This window comes from Nycticebus coucang, chromosome 12 (assembly GCF_027406575.1).
Source record: "Nycticebus coucang isolate mNycCou1 chromosome 12, mNycCou1.pri, whole genome shotgun sequence".
Classification (NCBI taxonomy): domain Eukaryota; kingdom Metazoa; phylum Chordata; class Mammalia; order Primates; family Lorisidae; genus Nycticebus; species Nycticebus coucang.
This window is the reverse complement of record NC_069791.1, coordinates 77,441,010-77,455,456: the sequence shown is the minus strand read 5'-3', so window position 1 is coordinate 77,455,456 and position 14,447 is coordinate 77,441,010. Positions and strand designations below refer to the sequence as shown.

The window sequence follows — 14,447 nt, the reverse complement described above, 5'->3', positions numbered from 1 at the left end:
CGTCTACATTGCTGGTGGGAATGCAAGCTAATACACTCCTTTTGGAAAGAAGTTTGGAGAACACCAGGGATCTAAATGTACACCCGCTGTTTGATCCTGCAATTCTTCTACTAGGTGTATATCCAAAAGACCAAAATCACTTGGCAACAAAGATTTGCACCAGATTGTTCACTGCAGCTCAATTCATAATTGCCAAGTCTCAGAAGAAGCCCAAGTTCCCATCAACCCATGAATGGATTAATAAATTATGGTATGTGTATACCATGCAATACTACACAGCCTTAAAAAAAGATGGAGACAGTAGAGAGCAAGATGGAGGCCGAGTAACAGCTTCCTTGCATCTGGGCACCATGAGTCCGGGGAGATAGGACTCCAGACATCTCTGGCTGGTGGGATCTGCCTATCATCACCCCTGTGAGGATACAGGGAGTCAGAGAGAAACTTCTGGACCCCAAGAGGAGGACTAAAACAGTGGAAAACTGGCAAGTGGTCGCATGTGCTCAATCGGTCTAAACCCGCCTGCAACTGTAAGTTCAGTAACAGTGAGAATGCAAACCGGAAAGGCCTTACCTGTGAACTGTTTTGATGTCTTTGGACTTGACACTCAGTTGAACAGCCTTGGGGAGAGCCTGAGCGGGAATGCGGAGAACTCTGGCCGTTGTCTAGGGCCCCAGTCTGAGCCCCTGGGCCAGACGGAGATAATAGTGTTTGGCTGTGGGCCACAGGGAGCCATTGTGAGTGATCTGCCCAGGCAAGCTCCACCCTAGGGTCGCAGAGCTAGAATCCGGTGGGAGCTGATAACCTAGCAACTGAGTAACCTAAGGGTGGGGTCTGAGCTGCCTTGCAGCCCTAACCCTGAAGGGCAGAGTGAGACAAGTTTTGGCGCACTGGGTAAGTGGATAGCCACTTCAGCAGTGATTCCAGCAACAAGCACTTTCCTGGGAAAGCTGTTCAACAAGTTCACAAGTTCAAAGTGCCTTTTAAGTAGGCTGAAGAGAGATTTAGGGTCTCTAAATCTGTGGGATATGCCTATCATCACCCCTGTGAGGATACAGGGAGTCAGCGAGAGACTGTTGTCGTATCAGAACTGTGATTAACATCTCATACCCCAGAAGTCCACATGTTGCCCAGACAATATTCAACAACATATACATACTGCTTTGTTTTTGGTTGTGTGACTGGATTAAAAAACACAAGCCATCCATTTGTTGTCTGCAAGAAACACACCTGGCTTCAAAAGACAAATTAAAGCTCCGAGTCAAGGGTTGGAAGACAATTTTTCAGGCAAATGGAATTCACAAGAAAAGAGGAGTTGCAATCTTATTTTCAGATACATGTGGATTTAAAGCAACTAAAGTCAAAAAAGACAAAGATGGTCACTTTATATTGGTCAAGGGAAAACTACAACAAGAAGACATTTCAATTCTAAATATTTATGCACCCAATTTAAATGCTCCCAGATTCTTGAAACAGACCTTACTCAGTCTGAGCAGTATGATATCTGATAACACCATCACAACAGGGGACTTTAACACTCCTCTTACAGAGCTGGACAGATCCTCTAAACAGAAATTAAACAAAGATGTAAGAGATTTAAATGAGACCCTAGAACAACTGTGCTTGATAGACGCATATAGAACACTCCACCCCAAAGATAAAGAATATACATTCTTCTCATCACCCCATGGAACATTCTCCAAAACTGATCATATCCTGGGACACAAAACAAATATCAACAGAATCAAAAGAATTGAAATTTTACCTTGTATCTTCTCAGACCATAAGGCACTAAAGGTGGAACTCAACTCTAACAACAACGCTCGACCCCAAACAAAGGCATGGAAATTAAACAATCTTCTGTTGAATAACAGATGGGTGAAGGAAGAAATAAAACAGGAAATCATTAACTTCCTTGACCATAACAACAATGAAGACACAAGCTACCAAAACCTGTGGGATACTGCAAAAGCAGTTTTGAGAGGAAAATTCATCGCTTTAGATGCCTACATTCGAAAAACAGAAAGAGAGCGCATCAACACTCTCACAAGACATCTTATGGAATTGGAAAAAGATGAACAGTCTAAGCCTAAACTCAGTAGAAGAAAAGAAATCTCCAAAATCAAATCAGAGATCAATGAAATTGAAAACAAAAGAATCATTCAGAAAATTAATGAAACAAGGAGTTGGTTTTTTGAAAAAATAAATAAAATAGATTAATCATCGGCCACACTAATGAGAAATAGAAAAGTAAAATCTCTAGTAACCTCAATCAGAAATGATAAAGGGGAAATAACAACTGATCCCACAGAGATACAAGAGATCATCTCTGAATACTACCAGAACCTCTACGCCCAGAAATTTGACAATGTGAAGGAAATGGATCAATATTTGGAATCACACCCTCTCCCTAGACTCAGCCAGGAAGAAATAGAGCTCCTGAACAGACCAATTTCAAGCACTCAGATCAAAGAAACAATAAAAAATCTTCCAACCAAAAAATGCCCTGGTCCAGATGACTTCACACCAGAATTCTATCAAACCTTCAAGGAAGAGCTTATTCCTGTACTTCAGAAATTATTCCAAAAAACTGAGGAAGAAGGAATCTTCCCCAACACATTCTATGAAGCAAACATCAACCTGATACGAAAACCAGGAAAAGACCCAAACAAAAAGGAGAATTTCAGACCAATCTCACTCATGAATATACATGCAAAAATTCTCAACAAAATCCTAGCCAATAGATTACAGCTTATCATCAAAAAAGTCATTCATCATGATCCAGTAGGCTTCATCCCAGGGATGCAAGGCTGGTTTAACATACGCAAGTCCATAAACATTATCCACCATATTAACAGAGACAAAAATAAAGATCACATGATCCTCTCAATAGACACAGAAAAAGCATTTGATAAAATCCAGCATCCTTTTCTAATTAGAACACTGAAGAGTATAGGCATAGGTGGCACATTTCTAAAACTGATTAAAGCTACCTATGACAAACCCATAGCTAATATTTTACTGAATGGAGTAAAACTGAAAGCTTTTCCTGTTACAACTGGAACCAGACAAGGTTGTTCTCTGTCACCTTTACTATTCAACATAGTGCTGGAAGTTCTAGCCAATACAATTAGGCAAGACAAGGAAATAAAGGGAATCAAAATGGGAGCAGAGGAGGTCAAACTCTCCCTCTTTGCTGACGACATGATCTTATACTTAGAGAACCCCAAAGACTCAACCACAAGACTCCTAGAAGTCATCAAAAAATATAGTAATGTTTCAGGATATAAAATCAATGTCCACAAGTCAGTAGCCTTTGTATACACCAATAACAGTCAAGATGAGAAGCTAATTAAGGACACAACTCCCTTCACCATAGTTTCAAAGAAAATGAAATACCTAGGAATATACCTAACGAAGGAGGTGAAGGACCTCTATAAAGAAAACTATGAAATCCTCAGAAAGGAAATAGCAGAGGATACTAACAAATGGAAGAACATACCATGCTCATGGATGGGAAGAATCAACATTGTTAAAATGTCTATACTTCCCAAAGCAATCTACCTATTCAATGCCGTTCCTATCAAAATACCAACATCGTACTTTCAAGATTTGGAGAAAATGATTCTGCGTTTTGTATGGAACCGGAAAAAACCCCGTATACCTACGGCAGTTCTTAGTAATAAAAATAAAGCTGGGGGCATCAGCATACCAGATTTTAGTCTGTACTCAAAGCCATAGTGCTCAAGACAGCATGGAACTGGCACAAAAACAGAGACACAGACACTTGGAATCGAATTGAAAACCAAGAAATGAAACTAACATCTTATAACCCACCTAATCTTTGATAAACCAAACAAGAACATACCTTGGGGGAAAGACTCCCTATTCAATAAATGGTGTTGGGAGAACTGGATGTCTACATGTAAAAGACTCAAACTGGACCCACACCTTTCCCCACTCACAAAAATTGACTCAAAATGGATAAAGGACTTAAATTTAAGGCATGAAACAATAAAAATCCTCAAAGAAAGCATAGGAAAAACACTGGAAGATATTGGCCTGGGGAAAGACTTCAGGAAGAAGACTGCCATGGCAATTGCAACAACAACAAAAATAAACAAATGGGACTTCATTAAACTGAAAAGCTTCTGTACAGCTAAGGAGACAATAACCAAAGCAAAGAGACAACCTACACAATGGGAAAGGATATTTGCATATTTTCAATCAGACAAAAGCTTGATAACTAGGATCTATAGAGAACTCAAATTAATCCACATGAAAAAAGCCAACAATCCCATATATCAATGGGCAAGAGACATGACTAGAACCTTCTCTAAAGATGACAGACGAATGGCTAACAAACACATGAAAAAATGTTCATCATCTCTATATATTAGAGAAATGCAATCAAAACAACCCTGAGATATATCTAACCCCGGTGAGAATGGCCCACATCACAAAATCTCAAAACTGCAGATGCTGGCGTGGATGTGGAGAGAAGGGAACACTTTTACACTGCTGGTGGGACTGCAAACTAGTACAACCTTTCTGGAAGGAAGTATGGAGAAACCTCAAAGCACTCAAGCTAGACCTCCCATTTGATCCTGCAATCCCATTACTGGGCATCTACCCAGAAGGAAAAAAATCCTTTTACCATAAGGACACTTGCACTAGACTGTTTACTGCAGCTCAATTTACAATCGCCAAAATGTGGAAACAGCCTAAATGCCCACCAACCCAGGAACAGATTAACAAGCTGTGGTATATGTATACCATGGAATACTATTCAGCTATTAAAAAAAATGGAGACTTTACATCCTTCGTATTAACCTGGATGGAAGTGGAAGACATTATTCTTAGTAAAGCATCACAAGAATGGAGAAGCATGAATCCTATGTACTGAATTTTGATATGAGGACAATTAATGACAATTAAGGTTATGGGGGGTAGGAAAAGCAGAAAGAGGGACGAAGGGATGGGGGTGGGGCCTTGGTGTGTGTCACACTTTATGAGGGCAAGACATGATTGCAAGGGGGACTTTACCTAACAATTGCAATCAGTGTAACCTGGCTTATTGTACCCTCAATGAATCCCCAACAATAAAAAAAAAAAAAAAAAAAAAAGATGGAGACTTTACCTCTTTTATGTTTACATGGATGGAGCTGGAAAACATTGTTCTTAGTAAAGTATCTCAGGAATGGAAAAGAAAATATCCAATGTACTCAGTACTACTATAAAACCAATTTATAATCACTCAAACTTTCATATGAGAGACGAATCACTATAGCCCAGGATGAAGGAGGGAAGGAGAGGGAGATGGGAGGGGAAGGAGGTGGTTCAATAGAGGTAGGGTTAATGGTGGGCCCACACCTATGGCTCATATTGCAAGGGTACAAGTCAAATCTATCAAGTATTGAACACAAATGTCTTAACACTGTGATTAAGTAAATGAGGTGAAAGCTATGTTAATTAGTAGAACGTAAACACTCCAATTTGTACAAATAATCAACACATGAAATCCCACAAAGGCATAAATACATTCATGATCTAATAAGAAAATTAAAAAGACAAAAATTACTTAAGTATATTAATACGTGAACTATATGTTTATTTTTTGTAGTCCCAAAAACTATAGATGTAGTTCTTTTTGTAACATATTGATCTTATCCAACATTAATAAAACTAATCAATTTCACTAATAGAATCCTTTCATTTTCCTCTGTAGAAAGAGCCACTGAATAAGAAACACAAGATCCCACATAAGATTCATCACTTGTTTGATCTACAAGGAGTAGCTGCTTTTTTTCTGTCAAGCACATTCACACCCAGACAACCTTCAGATGCTGGTAGGCTACTGTGTGTTTCCTATTGTTTCAATGAAGTCAGGAACTTAAATGAGAAAAAACTAATAACTCAAAAGAATGAAAAGCTACATGCACACATTGTTTGCTGTGGCTTTTTCCTTCATGGAAAAAACAAATGAGTCTATGTAAATGCTGAATAACAAGGGAATAATTTAGCAAATTATAATGAAAACCCACAGGAATTGTGACAAATGCTATACAGAAACATTTGAATGATATATGGGTAAGTGCAAAAGGGAAAATATAAAAGTATGTACAATTAGTTGTAAAATATAAATAAGGGCAAACGCTAGAAGGGAATATGCCAAATTTAAAGCTCCTGCCAATGTTAAGACTATAGTAGCTTTTTCCTAACAAAGAAAAGAGAACATAGTACAGAATAGAAGAAAAGGTTCAAGTCTGGTTACACCCTTAGTTTTCCGTAGAGCAAATATACTTACAGCTAAAGTCTCATTTCTGGCCACTAAAGTTAAGTGTGATTCTGGGTTTACTGATCTTATCTATAGAAGGAAGGAGATGAACTACACAGTCTTTCAGCTCTAAAACTCTGAGAGTCTTTCTTTGCCACATACATAAACATGCACACCCCAGAAGCCCAAAGAAAATACTCTACTACTTTTGCCGATAGCCTAGAGCAGGAGAGGGAAGAAAAAAGAAAGAGAAACAGAATACAAAGCCTTCCTTATTCTTTTAATCTTTCTTAGACAAATACTACACAAGAGAAAACCACAGCTGAGGATTGTACAGTGGTGTTAAACACTACTTAAGTCCCCTGAGAGGAAAGGAATGTATTCCCTTTAGTATTCACTATGCTAAGCTACTCAGCTTTCCTGAAAGATAATCCAACAAAACAGTCAAAAACAAAAAGCACAAACCATAATACTCACACTCAGCTGCTTATATACCCATTCATTTCCTTTCCAGGAAACAAAGCAAATATAAATGTTCTTAGGACCAGGTTCTCATAAGACTCAGACTTGTTGACTAATTCAATACATTAAATTCAGAAAGAATATTCCTAAAACTGCACTCTGTACTGTAGATACTATACCAGAGTAAGACTGGATTTCCTCGTCCTTAAAGAACTCACAATCTGAATAGAAGGCAAACAAACAAAAACAAGATTAATGAAAAAGTAGGTAGTACAACAAAAACAAAAACTCATGATTAGCTATCTATGTGAAAATGAAAGAAGGTAAGTACAAATGTAATTGCCATAAACAAATGAGAACAAAACAACTCTAAGCATGCACATATTAATTGGTACAACGGGAATATACAAATCTTGATGGGTATGACTAATCTTGCAGTCTATTATGGACCCACTAATGCTCTAATGTCTACTGATATGTGTTAAGAGAAAATAATGTTTATTAATACCTTCAGTTTTAAGTATTTCTATAATGTATTCATAAATCTAATGTGAAACATATTTCAAGACATGTGGTACTCAGAGACCAGAAGTCATTCAAGACTCTTAAACACTGACAGTGTGTGTTAAAGGCCCATAATGAATATCAGATGTTTATAAGGGGTTATAAAAATCACAGGTAAGAAAGTGTCCTCACTCTTGAGATAATAGTGATTATACAAATTATAACTATGTGTGTTAAGCGGAAACATAAGATATTAATTTATCTGAAATCCTAAATTAAAAGTTAAATATTAAATAAAAAATAAAATCCAGTTACATATTCAATTATGGAATAAAAATGAAACGCATCATACCTTCTTGTGGGTGAATGTTAACTGAACTAAAATCAGGTCAATCACACAACTTTTACAATAAACGCTCTTTTAACTAACTTCCACTCAACCAACCAGCTCGATTAACTGTTGGTCCTCACTTCCTTTATAAATCATACTGAACAATTCATAACCACTGAATGCTTCTCTAAAAGATATCAGTGCACAACAGTACACAGTCCCATAGGTTATCATAGGAAATCTGCATTTATTTAAACATCACATAAATGAGTGATGAAAACAAAATGAATGTGAGATAATTTGTATTAAAATTAAGCTGAAAATGGTAAAGACTTAATAAAGTGGACCTCTTTAAAAAACTGTTGTTGAATTAAATATGTCATGACTATAGAAACACTGGAAAAGGAATTCAAAAAGATTCTATACTCACATTACTCACATATGTCTAAGCTGCTGTATCATTTTGAATAAACCCTCATAGACCAATGTGGTCAATGCATTATGGAAGTGGTTTATGCAAGAAAACAAATGGAACACACATCAGTGGAACCATTTTCAATCAGCCCTTAATGCACACTGAACTCCTAGACATCTTTTTAAAAAAAAACAATGCCAAGGCAGCACCCCAGACACATTGCATGAGAATCTCTAGGATTGATACTTGGACATCAATATATTTTTTTGAAGCTCCTAAGCTGCCAACATACAGCCAAAGATACAAACCACTGCTCTACATCAAAAAATTGATGAGAAGATGTATAATCACATGACTTACAAAATGATTTGTATTTTTAATGAGTCAACGTCGGCTGGGTGTGAGTAGCTCAGTGGTTAGGAAGCCCCCCATATGTTCTGGGGCTGGTAGGTTCAAACCCGCCGGGGCCTGCTAAACAAACAAACAAAAAATAGCCAGACGTTGTGGCAGGCACCTGTAGTCCCAGCTACTAGGAAGGCTGAGGCAAGAGAATTGCTTGAGCCCAAGAGTTTGAGGTTTCTCAAACTGAGCTATGATGCCACAACACTCTACTGAGGGTAACAAAGTGAGACTCTGTCTCAATTAAAAATAATAATAATAATGAGTCAGGATCTCACTATATCACCCTGGCTGGTCTTATACTGGCTATAAGCAATCTTCCCACTTCAGCCTACGGAGTAGATGATACTGTAGACACCACCCACCACACCTGGATAAGTTATTTTCAGTTTCTCAGAGATGCACTCCAGGCTGGTCTGAAGTGATCCTCTCTCCTCAGCCATGACCACAGGTGCAAGCCACTACACATCCAGGACAACACAATGCAATTTAAGCATGTACTTTTTTAATTTTAACAGTTTCAAGTTTTAACTGTCTATAGATCACAAATACAGTATGGAATAGACAATGTTAGATAAGAAGTACATATACCACCAAACAACAAAAAAGTATGTAACCAGATTGACCTTGGCCTAAGAAGTAAAATGAATGGAATTTGAAAGTCTTTCTTCTCACAAATATTCTACAGGTAAAAGCTATCATTTAAATCAAAGTGAGGTTCCAAGATCACTTCCACTTTTTTTTTTTTTTTTTGGAGCCAGTCTTTCTTAGTCACCCTGGGTAGATTGCCTTGGCCTCATATCTCATAGCAACCTCAAACTCTTGGGCTCAAGCAATCCTCTTGTCTTAGCCTCTTGAGTAGCTAGGACTACAGGCACCTGCCCTGCCACAACACCCAGCTAGTTTTCTATTTTTGGTAGAGATGGGGTCTTGCATTTGTTCAGGCTGGTGTGGAACAAATGATCTACCCCCACTCCCTCGGCCTCCCAGAGTGCTGGCATTGTAGGCATGAGCCACCATGCACGGCCACTTCCATAATTTTAAGGATGGTCTTCTGTCTACCCCATGTAAATTGATCTATCCTACTCTTTCTATACCATCTCGAGAACTCCAACCTACTCTAAGTATATATAATCACATTTAAGATAATAGAGAGAAAAAAAGAGTTTTAAAAGATTGATAGAGAAATGGGGTGGGGAAAAGTGTGGTAGTTCCATGTAGGGAAAGGAAAGAATAGGAATTTACCTGTGTATACAGTAAAAACTTCCAGTTTTGAAAGCCTAATTCTTTAATTCCTTCTCTCAATTACTCATGCAAAACAACAACAACAACAACAATAATAAATAGCTACTGTATGCTTACAGTTATTTCTAAGAGTTGTAAAAACCAATGCAAAAAAGAATGGCAAAAATAACATTTGAAAAATAAACCCAAAATATGTATCCACATCCCCTTTCATTTATCTCTCTTCTTCAGCAAGTGTACAGCACACAGCCTTTGAACAAGGAGGTGTTAACAGCCTGTTGAAAAGGATGGCTACTGTACTCAGTGGACTACAAGGGTAACATGACTTAATGAAAGTCACATTTGATGTACTATGTGCTCTGCAATATCCAGGGGCTCAATTGCTGCTATGGTCTTCCTCACACCCTTAAGAAATAATCTGTAGGCAGGTCTTTGATCTAGACTAGCTACATCTTTTAGTTCTGAAATACACTGGTAATAATGGAGTCTTCTAATTTAATATTTGAAAGGGGTTTCCATTTACCTTCCGTGCTTACTTTTAGAAAATCACTGTAATTGAAATCCTTCCATAGAAATGGAGCCCTTAGAACTTTTGAACAGCTCCTCATTCTTAAAGATTTTTATTTGAGCTGTCAAAACTATAAATGGTCTTTTCATTGAAATGAGTCTATTTAAAGAATGATGAAAAATTTATAGGGTCGCCTGGTGGAATGATCAAGTCCTTTTTACCTTGAACAACAAGTTTTCCTCTACCAACTAACAAACAAAAGCAGAGGAAACATGGTTCCTCCCAGTCCAAATTCCACTGCTTATCAAATAAGAATAACTTAATGATAAAATAGTCATAGCTTATGTTCCACGTTTAAATTCATTCTGAATTTCCCAATTTTGTGACACAAATTTATTGTTTCCTTCTAACAGATGAACCCAATAAAACTGCATAAAATATTCTAACCATTCATGTACGGTCATCATGATTATGTAAATTCCCAAATACAGCATGTAAAAAAATTTCAAACTAGCTCTGAAGTTACAGGCTGAGCTGGAGTACAGTTTCAAGTTATAGACAGATACAGCATAAGATGCTAGGGAAGGGTGGCCATGGGTTCCAATATTTATAATAATATTTATATTTATAATAATCTCAAAGAAGTTCTTCAGAGGAATACTTCTTATCAATCAAAACAACTATACCAATTTTCACCCACCTAATTGGATACTCCTTCAATTTAAATACTTCAGAAGATAATCTACTGTTTTGTCTATTATCTTCTTTCTAGAAGGGTAGAAAAGGGTAACAAGTTCTTTCTAAAAAGGGTAACAAGTTTTCAACAAAGCCGAAATTAGTAGCAATAATTTTATTACAAAAATACACTGTAAAACTGCCTATAGAAAGACAAATATTGAAAAGATGATGTTTTTAGGAAACTATATCTTAATTGGAATAGTAATAAAGGGATGTAAAGATGTACATGTGTATGTTAATAATGTAATTTATATAAAGCATGCCAAACTTAAAATATAGCTGCTTCTAGCACGGATTAGCAAAGTGCAACTTGTATTTCAATTGGAGAAAGATAAACAGGATAATAAAAAAAACTTATCACCCTCTATTGGGTATTTGTTCTTGGCCATGCACAATGCAAACACTTATAAACATTATGTTATTTGATCACCTCTTTAAAATCATGTTAGGGAACTTCTGCTTCTAGGAAAATGGGAGTAGACATACGGTTCCACATTATGCACACTAAGTAAAACTAAAATCCTTGAACATTACAGATAAATATAAATAAAACAATTTAACCTAAATATTTGTACCCTCATATCAGTCTGAAATAAAAAAAAAAATACATACATATAAATGTACTCTTAAAGGTGAAGAAAAGAAATCAGTCTGGGTTAAATCCTGGGCACCTAAAGATTTTTCCTTCTTTATTTGTTTTGCCTCATGTATCCCAGAAACCGGAAACCCAGAAATGCAAATGGTATACAAAATAAGCCCCAAGAAAAGTGTGTTCTCTTTGGCTAAAAAACAGGAAAAGGGACAAACTAGCAAGACAAAAATTGGGAGTCAAAACTTTCAACAGTATGCAGTGATAAAGAAAATGCTCCATACACACTCCCTGGGGTATCGCTGGACGTCATGAGGAAAACACTGATGAGTTTCAACTACACCTTCCTAACCAATATAGCATCAGTAGAGGCCTGGAGGGGAGGTGGAACTCCTACATAGTAGGAAAAGCACCTTTCTCTCTATGTAATAGTAAGGTCAAGCTGTAATGTTGAACTTCCCCTCTCATTTTTCCTGGTCAAGGAACTGTCAGGAGAGGTCAGCTAGAAACAGAAAGTTTAGATAAGCTTCAGAGGCTCAGAACATAATTCTCAAAATACACAGTTTTCAATCACATATCATTCCTCAACCAAGAAGCAAAAAATTTCAACTTGAATGAGAAAAAAATAGTAAGACACCAACACCTAGATTACAGAGATATTAGAAATATCTAACAAAGATTTTAAAGTTTCCATCATAAAAATGCTTCAACAAGTAATTAAAAACACAAAGAAAAAAAATTGAAAACCAAGGCAAAGAAATTAAGTCTCAGCAAAGTAATAGAAAATATAAAGAATAACCAATAGGAAATTTCAGAAATGAAAACTTCAATATTCAACAACAAAAATTTAAAACTCAGAAAAATACAAAACATTGCTAAAAGAAATTAGAGAAAACACAAAGAAATGGAGGGGATTGTATGTACATGAATTGAATATACTCCTTAACAATGTCCATGTACTTAATGTTAAGATGATCATTCCACCCAAAGTGCTAGAGATTCAACACAATTGCTATCAAAATCCCAATGGCATTTTTATTTATTTTTATTTTTTTTAGAGATGGGGGTCTCACTCTGGCTCAGGCTGGTCTCGAACCTCTGAGCTCAGGGCAATCCCCCACCTCGGCCTTCCAGAGTGCGTGAGCCACCATGACTGGCCAAGCATGTTTTACAGAAACAGAAAAATATATCTTAAAATTTCTATGTGTAATGTTTCTCAAAATAAAAAGAACATCGGCACCATGTGCAGGCCTCGTGCGCAAGCCTCGTCACCCGAAATTCCGGCACCATGTCAAAGAAAAAAGGACTGAGTGCAGAAGAAAAGAGAGCCTGCATGATGGAAATACTTTTTGAGACAAAAGATGTATTTCAATTAAAAGATATGGAGAAGAGTGCTCCCAAAGAGAAAGGCATTACTGCTATGTCAGTAAAAGAAGTCCTTCAAAGTTTAGTTGATGATGGTATGGTAGACTGTGAGAGGATTGGAACTTCTAATTATTATTGGGCTTTTCCAAGCAAAGCTCTTCATGCAAGGAAACGTTAAGTTGGAGATTCTGGAATCTCAGTTGTCTGAGGGAAGCCAAAAGCATGCAAATCTACAGAAAAGCATGGAAAAAGCTAAAATTGGTCGACATGAGACGGAGGAGCGAGCTATGCTAGCAAAAGAACTTTCTTCACTTCAGAACCAAAGGGAACAGCTAAAGACAGAAGTAGAAAAATACAAAGAATGTGACCCACAAGTTATAGAAGAAACACGTCAAGCAAATAAAGTGGCCAAGGAAGCTGCTAACAGATGGACTGATAACATATTTGCAATAAAATCTTGGGCCAAAAGAAAATAAAATTGATAAAAATTTTGGAATTCCAGAAGACTTTGACTACATAGACTAAAATATTTGATAGTGGTGAAGGATGGACCAGTGAGCTTGTGAATATTTAAATTTATAAATATTATCCAACTAAATGTACTGACTTGTCATTTACCTGTAACTGTTTACTATTTTATTGATTTTAAATAAAGTAAAAAATGCTGAGGAAAAAAAAAAGAACATCAAGGACATTATGTTAGGTGAAATGAGCCAATCATAAGTACTATACAAGTCCAAACATATGAAGTATATACAGTATTCAAATTCACAGAAACAGAAAGATTAGTGATAACCAGAGGCTGAGAGAAGCATGAAAAAGAGAGTCATATAATGGCAACAAAGTTTCAGATTTGTATGATAAAAAAGTTCTAGAGATCTGTTTCACAATAATGTGAATATACTTAACATTATAACATTACTGAGCTGTGCGTTTAAAAATATTTGAGATGGTAAATTTCATGAATTATGTTTTTACCAAAATAAAATTTTTTTCAATTAAAGAAAAAGACCCAACACCAGGTAAAGAAACAATTACAGAACTTGAAGATAAAACAGGTAAAATTACTCAGCCTGGTGGGGGGGAGGAAGATGGGCACCTAGAAGCAACCTTCCCCAGAGGCTCCTGACCACAAGGAGAGATTCTTGACAGATTTGGCCCTGAAACTGAAAGGGAGAGCTGAGATAGGAAAGAAGACAGACAAGTACACTTCATCTCAGCTGTGGCAACCTGTGATTCCAAGAAAGAGAATCCTAATAAACAAATTCCAGGTATAAAGCCCATCATCATGAGCATGAGAGACCTCCTCCCTCAAGCACACAGGGAACAAATGACCGCTCATTTTATCCCACAGGTGACAGCCACTAAATACTGGGCCTCCTCCTCCAGAGAAGTCACACCTGTGAGCCTAGGCATCATCCTGCCAAGCAGAAAACTGAACGAATATTCTACCCACAATTCTGACCTCTCTGTCCATCCTTCCTCACCTTTCCTGGCAGTCTGAAGGTCTACCTCCTGTAGCACCTAGAGTGTGTGACCACTCTCGAGGAGGTGGGGCATTGTATGGATAGCAGCGGAAACAGTGACTCTAGTGGAGGCAGCGGGGTGAAGAGATGG

The 14,447-nt window shown here is 37.2% G+C and overlaps 1 protein-coding gene and 1 pseudogene across 4 annotated transcripts in view; one reads left to right on the top strand and one right to left on the bottom strand.

Annotated features, from left to right (window-relative positions):
- Positions 1–14,447, bottom strand: part of AUTS2 (activator of transcription and developmental regulator AUTS2) — a 1,299,114-nt gene that overhangs the window by 849,668 nt on the left and 434,999 nt on the right. The window lies entirely within an intron of this gene.
- LOC128562758 (meiotic nuclear division protein 1 homolog) lies at positions 12,754–13,355 on the top strand (annotated as a pseudogene).